Source organism: Pseudochaenichthys georgianus, chromosome 10, assembly GCF_902827115.2.
Source record: "Pseudochaenichthys georgianus chromosome 10, fPseGeo1.2, whole genome shotgun sequence".
Classification (NCBI taxonomy): Eukaryota; Metazoa; Chordata; class Actinopteri; order Perciformes; family Channichthyidae; genus Pseudochaenichthys; species Pseudochaenichthys georgianus.
In genome coordinates this window covers 3,806,657-3,817,707 of record NC_047512.1, presented here as the reverse complement: position 1 = coordinate 3,817,707, position 11,051 = coordinate 3,806,657, and the positions used below count along the sequence as shown (strand labels likewise).

At 41.3% G+C, this 11,051-nt stretch overlaps 1 long non-coding RNA gene across 2 annotated transcripts; it reads left to right on the top strand.

The window, feature by feature from the left end:
- Positions 1–384: 384 nt before the first annotated feature.
- On the top strand, positions 385–1,300 carry LOC139434565 (uncharacterized). Of its 2 annotated transcripts, none has more exons than XR_011643884.1 (3): positions 385–553; positions 648–759; positions 1,043–1,300. It is a non-coding gene; the product is annotated as an uncharacterized lncRNA (long non-coding RNA). The 2 variants fall into 2 exon arrangements; XR_011643885.1 differs by having other exon boundaries at positions 386–553; positions 651–759.
- Positions 1,301–11,051: the final 9,751 nt, after the last annotated feature.

Here is an 11,051-nt window from a genome sequence, read left to right as displayed (position 1 = left end):
ACTGAAGTTTTGATTAATTATCTAATGAGTGGACCATTCCTTTAAAGGTTTTGTGTTGAGCATGAAGTTAGCTTTACTGTAGCTCACCAAAGGTTAGCATGTTAAGCTGCACTTTCTGTGGCAGCTCGCTTAATACAAAGAGGGATTTTGTGCTTCATTGTAAACATTTCTTACAAATGTGTGTTAATCTACCTGAAATTGTAGGGACAGTTTTTTTCTACTCAACTATACAGACCATTGTTGAGGAGATGCAAAACATACTGTAAATGAGTTGGGTCTGACATATACTTTGAGTAATGTTACTATGCTGCTAAAAATGAAACTTTATCAGATGAGGACATCACCAAAGTGTGTGAGTCTGTCAGGGGATTTGATCTGTTCTTTGCATGTCGTACAGGGCCTGTACACACTGCTCTGGTATGAATTAAAAATATAATTATAAAATGTATGTCTCTTGCTCTTGTCATCATTCAGGCTTTGCATTTGAACTCCTATGACTGGTTGCGGACTTGAAGGGAACGACTCCATGGCCTTCCTGACATCCAGGAAAAAGGTGAGATTCTAATCCATTTCAATGCCAACAGCCAGTCATTGTTTTTAACTTTTTTAATAGGATTTTTTTGGGGAATTTCTGTTTTATTGGATAGTAGAGATCTACTGGAACCTAACACCAGAGAGAGAGAGATAGAGGGAGGAGATGATATGCAGCAAAAGGCCGAGCCGGATGGTTGCTGCTCCGTGTGGAGCGTGTTCTATCAGGTAAAGCACTTTGGTACCCAGTTATTTATGGTATTGAGTTTAAATTTAGCCTTTGGAAGGTAATTTCTGCATTGTAAAGACTGAAAAAACATTTATTTGTCTCAACATTCCTGTAATAATTTGTTTTTTTATTGTTGATATTGTTTTGTTCTTTATTTTTGTTGTGAGAATCACTTTGCAATTGTGTAAGTGCTATATACATAATTATACATAATTATACTAATATTATTGTTGTTACCATTATTAAAAAGAAAATCTTTGTTTTCTTTATTTATCGCTGCAGAAAGGATCATGCCAGCCCACATCAAACACCTGATCAAGAACTTGTGAATCTTCAGGCAGAAAAGATGAAAACACCTGTTCCAGTTTCCTGTACATGGAACCATGCCTGTCCTCTGTTCCACATGTCTTCAGTCAGTCCTGAGGCCTGTACTACGAAGCAGGATGTTCTCTTCGCGGCTAACTTCAGGGAAAACTCCGGCTTTCCGGTCCTACGAAGCTGGTTCTCTTTTTAGCGGGCTAGATCTCCATGGTAACTGATGCTGAACGGCTAAACTGCCCCGGAGCAGGTTAGGTTGCAGGCTAAGAGCTCAACTCAGTGAAAGCACCGCCTGCTGACCAATCAGAGCTCAGTGTGCGGAGTTTAAAGCGATCAAGTCACAGGAGAAAGGAAACACAGAAAAGCTGCCGTCGCAGGAAAGACGGCCGGCAAAAATCACCGACTGTGTGAACGTGAACATTAATAGAATATCACCTCCATCTTCAGAGCAATCTGACTATTATAACATTAGCGTTAAGAAAGCTTACTTAAATATCTGCCACAACATAAGTAACCGGATCAGAGTAACATTAAGTAGGCCTACAGTCCGCGGCACATCACTTCATAATGTATCACATATCTCCTGATCTGAGTCAGCTGAGCCGTATCTGGCCGTGCAACACTCACAGCGTCACAGACTGGATGCAGAAGTATTATTTTAAGCAACACATAAGTTGAGGAAACACTCGAGTCACATGTAATGTTTAAGTCATGGATGTTTAAAGTTTAACTTCTTCATTTTTGACTAGTATTAAAGTGCACTTTTCATTCAGGAAGTATGACGCTGCACTGTCAGTGCGCTTCTCCATGTTTGTGATTGGTCGAATGCTCCAGATACCACCCCTTTCATGTGAACGCGCACCTAACTAGATAGGACACGGCTGGCTTGAGCGATCCACTTGATAACCCCCGTTGTAGGACCGTTTAGCGAGAGCACGTATGTTTTGGATTAGGCCAACCGGCTAACTCAAACATATCCAGGTTAGGTTGAACCGGCTTCGTAGTACAGGCCTCTGGACCCTATGACTCGGACACTAGTTCTACCAATGCTTATTAGAGGTAAGAGTGGTAGGAGAGGAGTGGAGTTATCTTTGTATTTAGGCTGCAAGTCGACAAAGGTGATCAGATGCTAATAATGATCCGATTCATTTGATATTGATTGTCTGCCAATACCGAATCCTGATCCGATTCTTCTATTTCCCAGATAACACAGCTGCACCGTGTACACTAGCTCTATTTGTTTTTGCCATTGTAATTCACCATAAGCAATTGTTGACTGTAACGTCTAGACTCTATGCCAACCAACTGTAATTTGTAATGTATTATACTTTAACGGTTCTGGCAACCACAGCAGCCCAAATGTTAACGTAAATATTAAGTTTTCTTTTTACAGTGTACTTATATCTGTACATTTCTTTTCAGTTTGCTTCAAGAAGTGGCTTCAACAGACAGACGTGCAGGCCAGATTGGGAAAGGCTGGACGCTACACAACGGGAAACATTATAGACATGAACAAGGAAAAACAACAAACACTTTCTTTGTTGCCTTGTTCTTATCATACATAGTGTTACGGTTTTTGTTACCATTTAAATATTGAATTCTATGTATTACTTTTATTTTAAATCAAATGCACCGGTTTTAGATAATATATTTATTTTGATGTGTAGGTTGATTTGCAGGTTGGTTGTTATTTGTATAATTATTGTATTGTTACTGTGTATTTTATTATATTAACTAGCTATTTATTAAATTAAAATACTATTATGAACACTACAATGTCTTTATTTTGTAGATACCAGAATACATGACACAGTGAATCTTTGTAATATATTTATGTTCTCTTGTTTAAATAATCATACCAGTATTTAATGTATGCTGGTCACCTGGAATCCTGGTAAGCTCCCAGCAGGGTATATTTAATACTATTATTAAACATAAGCTGGTGATAGATGGATAAACCAGCCCTCCTGGCCAGCTGAAGTGTCCAAAACCCCTCTCCAGCCAACCATTCCAGCCTAATATATACTGGCTGGTCAATTTACAACAGCCTGACCAGCTATATGTATCTAAACTGGTTATTTCAGCAGAGTCATTATTATTTATTTACTATTTTTTGAGAATCTCTGAATTTTAGTCAAATGTATATACCAGTCTCTGTTCTGTTGCCTGAGCCAAGTCTGCCTGCTACATTACGATGTATTATTATTGATTTACTATTTTTTGAGAATCTCTGAATTAAAGTCAAATGTATACCAGTCTGTGTTCTGTTGCCGCATCGGATCTCCGCCAAATGAGTCTTGTCTGTCACTCGATTCTGTCTCCAGAGTCCGACATCAGCCACAGAGGTAGTGTATTATTCAACAGGTGTTCTACTCGTGACGTGAGTGACGTCACTAACCGGCGAAAGCTGTTTTGTTCGGAGCGGTCGTGTAACATCGGAAGTGAGCATGGAAAGTTGTAATAAACCACGATTTATAAATACTGCGGGCATATTGTCATGAATGACATGATTTCCCATTAATAATAGTATATATATTATCGTAATAAGAACAGTATTGTCCTTCATTTCGTAAGCTCTTTAAACTATGAGCTAAGAGCAGATATGTTACCAATCACACAATTGATCTTAAACCAGGTGGCTTTTCCCTGACTACAGAGGGGTCAACACTTATATATTATTGGTTTAATTAGTTCTATGTCCTATATTCATGTTGGAGCCTGGGACTTAAGTTTAATATCTACACTGTAGCTACTATATCACAGTAAAGCCTTGAATCTTGAATGTAAAAAAAAATAACAACAATGAATATTACAGGCAACATGTCACAATAGATATTAGGGATTCTTAACCAGTTAAACCCCACGGGGGCAAAACGAGGGCTTCTTAACATGTAATGAACTATGAATGTGTCATACTCACTTAACGGGAAGAAACCCAACTTTCAGACAATATTAACCATGTTTAGCTAAACAAAACAAAAGTGTAATAACAAAGGCTCTGAATTAGCCCTGAGCGAAAAAATGCTAACGCAATTAGCACAGAACTCAAGGTAAAATACTCTTATTACTTATCGTTTCTGCACAAACAAGATATCGATTAGCAAGCTGAGATTCCACAGATTCCAGACATTGGAGACATCGGAGTTTCAGGCTCTGCACTTTCCCTCCTCACCTCATACCACAAAGACGCACCTACAGGGTAACTTGGAGAGGGTCCAAGTCCGACCCTTGTCAATTAACTACAGGGGTCCCTCAGGGCTCTGTTCTTGGTCCCCTCCTCTTCTCCTTGTACACAAACTCGCTCGGATCTGTCATTAGCCCGCATGGTTTTTCCTACCACTGCTACGCTGACGACACCCAATTAATTCTGTCCTTCCCCCGCTCAGAGACCCAGGTCGTCGCACGTATCTCTGCTTGTCTAGCTGACATCTCTCAGTGGATGTCTGCTCATCACCTCAAGCTCAACCTTGACTAGACTGAACTGCTTTTCCTTCCGGGAAAAGATTGTCCCACTCTTGACCTAATAATCAACATCGGCACCTCTGTTGTCTCCCCGACTCAGACTGCAAGGAATCTGGGTGTGACCCTAGATAACAACCTGTCCTTCACTGCAAACATCGCTGCTACAACCCGCTGCTGCAGATACACGCTTTACAACATCAGGAGGATGCGTCCCCAGCTGACCCAGAAAGCCACGCAGGTTCTGGTTCAGGCTCTCGTCACCTCACGCCTAGACTACTGCAACTCCCTCCTGGCTGGTCTACCTGCATGTGCCATCCGACCTCTGCAGCTCATCCAGAATGCAGCGGCTCGTCTGGTCTTCAACCTTCCTAAATTCTCCCACACCACGCCGCTCCTCCGCTCCCTCCACTGGCTTCCAGTAACTGCTAGAATCCACTTCAAGACACTGGTACTTGCGTACCATGCTGCGAATGGATCTGGCCCTTCCTACATCCAGGACATGGTTAAACCGTACACCCCAGCACGTGCACTCCGCTCTGCATCAGCCAAACGGCTCGCTGCACCCTCGCTGCGAGGGGGACCCAAGTTCCCATCAGCAAAAACACGTGGGTTTGCTATCCTGGCTCCAAAATGGTGGAATGAGCTCCCATTGACATCAGGACAGCAGAAAGCTCACACACCTTCCAGACTGAAAACTCATCTCTTTCGACTCCACTTCGAGCGATAGAACTATTAACAGATCACTTATATACTAATAAAGGACTGGCTTACCTAAAGCCTGTTGAGTAGCACTTGAAATGTTTTTGCTCTATGAAACCTGATGTACTTTATGATTCTGTTTTCTTCAAGTTTGTGTCTTCCTGGTCGAATATACTTATTGTAAGTCGCTTTGGATAAAAGCGTCAGCTAAATGTAATGTAATGTAATAAGTATCATCACTAAGCGATCAGAACTCGTGACATGGGAAGCAAAACCAGTCATCACACCACGTAGCATTACGGAGCAAACACGGGAGAACTTCTTACCGTAGCTGTTGTTCTGATCCAAAGTTGTGTTCAATGGCGTTAAAACGATAAAAACGCTGCTGAAGGTTAATGCATAGGTTAATCGAATGTGTCTGTGTCACTTTGAAATGATTGCTGATAATCCATCATCATATTTATGTCAATAACGGAGATTTCATATTAGCTGCTACGAGAGTGTATGACAGCTTCCGGTTTTGGGCATTCTGTCTACGCATCACTCATTCACCAATGGGTAATGTTTAGATGGATTTAGGAACTTCCCCTCGATTCTATTGGCTCTAACGGTTAACAAGAAGTGTCAATCATCAAAATCGACCGAGGGGGGCCAGAGATATGGAAAATGCACCCAAATGACCCCAGAAGTGGGTTTTTTTTCTTCTAAACCTCTCTAAAAAGGTCAAAGGTCACTTGTGTTGCATCAGTCTTGATACAGGGTACTTATTATATGTTATAGTTTGGGTTCCTAAAGCTTTTAGTCTACCATCCCATCATTCAAGGGTGAGTCATGTTTTGTTTTTGGACGGACACTATAATATCATTTTTTTTACTATATTCAATCTGAATTTACTTTAAAATAAAAAAAATCTATATTAATTCTGACTTTTCTACATCCAACTCACAGGTTTATCATCGCTTTGAGAAAGAAGATTGTTAATGTACCCCTTTTAGAAGTGAAGATATTCTCATTTGTTCTGGGAATGTCATTTTCGAGGCCTGAAAAACAGGTTAAGGCACTTAGACACAAAAACAGGGGGTACAACCACACATATTGATAATCAAAAACCTGTTTACTTTAATGGGTTAAAGGTTTGCTCCGTGGGACCTTTTGATATTGAAAGGGAATATAATTAGAGCAGGAGTTCAGGAGGTGAGCTGCTTTACGCTGCTGTCAGAGCCTGAGGTTTCCCAGGTCACTCTCTATTGAATCTCGCTGAAAGATTATCTCTGAAACGAAGCTGCAGCTCACCTGAAACTGGATTACTGCTTCCTGCTTCCTCTCTGCCTGCCATCTCTCATTCACTCTGCTCTAAATCCGAAGCAACCAGCGTCATGTTACAGCTTCAGCTTTATTTACCCCGATCTTTATTTTAAAAAACAAGCTTTGTGTTGTAGATTTAACTGCAGATCTAGATGTTGTGTTTGTCTGCATTGGACAGTTTCTCTCGCATCTTCCTCACTTCTTTCTGTCCTCCTTTCTTTCCCTCCTCCTTACTTAATTGCCATATTCCTTTCCTTACTTCTTTGTTTCCTTTCCTTCCTCCTTACTTCTCATTCTTCGTCTATTCCTCACATCTTTCCTTCCTTCCCTTCTACTTTTCCCTGTATAAACCCTTTTCCTTATTTTCTTACCTTGTTGTCTTCCTCCTTTCCTTCCTCCTTACTTCATTCCCATCTTCCATTACTCACTTATTTCCCTCCTTGCTCCTTCCTTGTCTTCTGTCTTTCCCTCCTCCTTACTTAATTGCCATATTCCTTTCCTTACTTCTTTCCTTGTGTTCTTCCTTTCCTTCCTCCTTACTTCCCGTTCTTCATCTATTCCTCACATCTTTCCTTCCTTCCCTTCTACTTTTCCCTGTATAAACCCTTTTCCTTCTTTTCTTACCTTGTTGTCTTCCTCCTTTCCTTCCTCCTTACTTCATTCCCATCTTCCATTACTCACTTATGTCCCTCCTTGCTCCTTCCTTGTCTTCTGTCTTTCCCTCCTCCTTACTTAATTGCCATATTCCTTTCCTTACTTCTTTGTTTCCTTGTGTTCTTCCTTTCCTTCCTCCTTACTTCCCGTTCTTCGTCTATTCCTCACGTCTTTCCTTTCGTCCCTTCTACTTTTCCCTGTATAAACCCTTTTCCTTCTTTTTTTACCTTGTTGTCTTCCTCCTTTCCTTCCTCCTTACTTCATTCCCATCTTCCATTACTCACTTATGTCCCTCCTTGCTCCTTCCTTGTCTTCTGTCTTTCCCTCCTCCTTATTAATTGCCATATTCCTTTCCTTACTTCTTTCCTTGTGTTCTTCCTTTCCTTCCTCCTTACTTCCCGTTCTTCGTCTATTCCACACATCTTTCCTCCTTCCCTTCTACTTTTCCCTGTATAACCCTTTTCCTTATTTTCTTACCTTGTTGTCTTCCTCCTTTTCCTTCCTCCTTACTTCATTCCCATCTTCCATTACTCACTTATTTCCTCCTTGCTCCTTCTTGTCTTCTGTCTTCCCTCCTCCTTACTAATTGCCATATTCCTGTCCTTACTTCTTTCCTTGTGTTCTTCCTTTCCTTCCTCCTTACTTCCCGTTCTTCATCTATTCCTCACTTCTTTCCTTCCTTCCCTTCTACTTTTCCCTGTATAAACCCTTTTCCTTCTTTTCTTACCTTGTTGTCTTCCTCCTTTCCTTCCTCCTTACTTCATTCCCATCTTCCATTACTCACTTATTTCCCTCCTTGATCCTTCCTTGTCTTCTGTCTTTCCCTCCTCCTTACTTAATTGCCATATTCCTTTCCTTACTTCTTTGTTTCCTTGTGTACTTCCTTTCCTTCCTCCTTCCTCCTTACTTCCCGTTCTTCGTCTATTCCTCACGTCTTTCCTTTCGTCCCTTCTACTTTTCCCTGTATAAACCCTTTTCCTTCTTTTCTTACCTTGTTGTCTTCCTCCTTTCCTTCCTCCTTACTTCATTCCCCATCTTCCATTACTCACTTATGTCCCTCCTTGCTCCTTCCTTGTCCTTCTGTCTTTCCCTCCTCCTTACTTAATTGCCATATTCCTTTCCTTACTTCTTTCCTTTGTGTTCTTCCTTTCCTTCCTCCTTACTTCCCATTCTTCATCTATTCCTCACATCTTTCCTTCCTTCCCTTCTACTTTTCCCTGTATAAACCCTTTTACTTCTTTTCTTACCTTGTTGTCTTCCTCCTTTCCTTCCTCCTTACTTCATTCCCATCTTCCATTACTCACTTATGTCCCTCCTTGCTCCTTCCTTGTCTTCTGTCTTTCCCTCCTCCTTACTTAATTGCCATATTCCTTTCCTTACTTCTTTCCTTGTGTTCTTCCTTTCCTTCCTCCTTACTTCCCGTTCTTCATCTATTCCTCACATCTTTCCTTCCTTCCCTTCTACTTTTCCCTGTATAAACCCTTTCCCTTATTTTCTTACCTTGTTGTCTTCCTCCTTTCCTTCCTCCTTACTTCATTCCCATCTTCCATTACTCACGTATTTCCCTCCTTGCTCCTTCCTTGTCTTCTGTCTTTCCCTCCTCCTTACTTAATTGCCATATTCCTTTCCTTACTTCTTTCCTTGTGTTCTTCCTTTCCTTCCTCCTTACTTTCCCGTTCTTCATCTATTCCTCACTTCTTTCCTTCCTTCCCTTCTACTTTTCCCTGTATAAACCCTTTTACTTCTTTTCTTACCTTGTTGTCTTCCTCCTTTCCTTCCTCCTTACTTCATTCCCATCTTCCATTACTCACTTATTCCCTCCTTGATCCTTCCTTGTCTTCTGTCTTTCCCTCCTCCTTACTTAATTGCCATATTCCTTTCCTTACTTCTTTGTTTCCTTGTGTATTTCCTTTCCTTCCTCCTTCCTCCTTACTTCCCGTTCTTCGTCTATTCCTCACATCTTTCCTTCCTTCCCTTCTACTTTTCCCTATATAAACCCTTTTCCTTATTTTCTTACCTTGTTGTCTTCCTCCTTTCCTTCCTCCTTACTTCATTCCCATCTTCCATTACTCACGTATTTCCCTCCTTGCTCCTTCCTTGTCTTCTGTCTTTCCATCCTCCTTAATAATTGTTGTAAAGCACTTTGAATTGCGTTGTGTTGAAAGGGGCTGTACAAATAAACTTGCCTTACTTAATTTACTTTCCTCCCTTCTCTCCATCGTTATATCCTGCCTTTCCTTCATCCTTTCCTTGCTCCTTACTTCCTTTTCTCACTTCTTACTTAATTGCCTTCCTTAACCAGAAGCATGCTGTTATGTATGAATGCTCCTTTAAAACCTGCCCTGAAGCTGAAGGTAACGTTATTGAGGATCTCATGCAACATTCCTTCTAACATTCAGAAACAGAAAGACTCTTCAACTCGAGGTACTCTGGACCTGCATGCAATCGACTATATTTGGAACTTCTGTGTGGAGGCGTGTGGCGCAGTGGAGTTTACAGGTTCAAACCCCACTGCAGTCAGCATGTCGTTGTGTCCTTGAGACACTTCACCCCAAATCGCTCCTGTGGGGATCGCCCACAGTATTGAGTACGTAAGTCGCTTTGGATAAAAGCATCTAATGTCAGTAATGTAACATCTGGTCAACGAAGCTACTAGCTAGAGCCAAAGCATCATAGTGTGTGTTAGCTTACTGCTGGAGCTCAAGGACATGATGTTGTATTGACACCAGAATGGAAACCAACATGTCTTGTATATAATTGTATTGAAAAACAGGACAATTAATGAAATAGGAAAATGTAGAGAACTGTTCCCGTCTGATCCCCCATGATGCACGCTGTTTTGTTCTATCAGAAAGTTGCTGTAGTTTAGTCAAATCTGTTTTAGTGACAGTTCTCTTTTGTGCTCTATTCTGAATTCAGAGTCCTTGGAAGTTATGTTTGTTCCCATAATGATGAATCCAATTGAGTTGCTTTTTGGTGTCAGAATTATCTGAGGTTCATTTGAGTTCCTTTCAGCTGATTCTCTCACAAGACTTGAATGAAAAGTGATAATGGATGTGTCTGAAGAGCAAATGGAGACCTTCAGCAGCCAAACAGGAGACAAAAGCAGCATGACACACACACACACACACACACACACACACACACACACACACACACACACACACACACACACACACACACACACACACACACACACACACACCACACACACACACACAGAGGCAGAGTAATTAAGAGAAGCCACCAGTCATTGGTCCAAACTCAAACGTTCCGAGGCGTAGATCCCATCTGTTTCGTTGCCGCTCGCTGAGCTTCACTCCGGGTCAGAACTCCCTCTTTGGTTTCTAGAGACTCGCCAAATCCAATTCGGACGATAACAGAATCCGACTGATATGTGGCCATTTGATGTTCTTTGGACAGTCTGTCTAATGATGAGGCATTTCTACTCGCAGCAGGCTGGAATGGAAATGACATTTTACCCACCCATCTGAAGATGATATTGAAGTCTGAAGATCACAAGAACTTCGCTCTCCGGACAACACAAGGGGTTGGTGGAGATCATCATTATTCTCTTAGGAAGGTTTCCAACGCAGTGGAATGACCTGGAAGCACCTCAGTGGCAGCCATCATAAGATCTGTTTGATATTTATTTTCTCCTTTAGGGTACAATGGATCCGTTTTTACGAATGGACGGAGATAATGGCATCACAATTCGGCCGTTCACGGAAACAACGGATACTTTTTTATGAATATTATTTGTATTCATAATTGTATACGTCATGCCGAAATATGTGCCTATACTGTATGCTTTGAATGTTCAACTATATGTGAAACCAAAATGAGAACTATG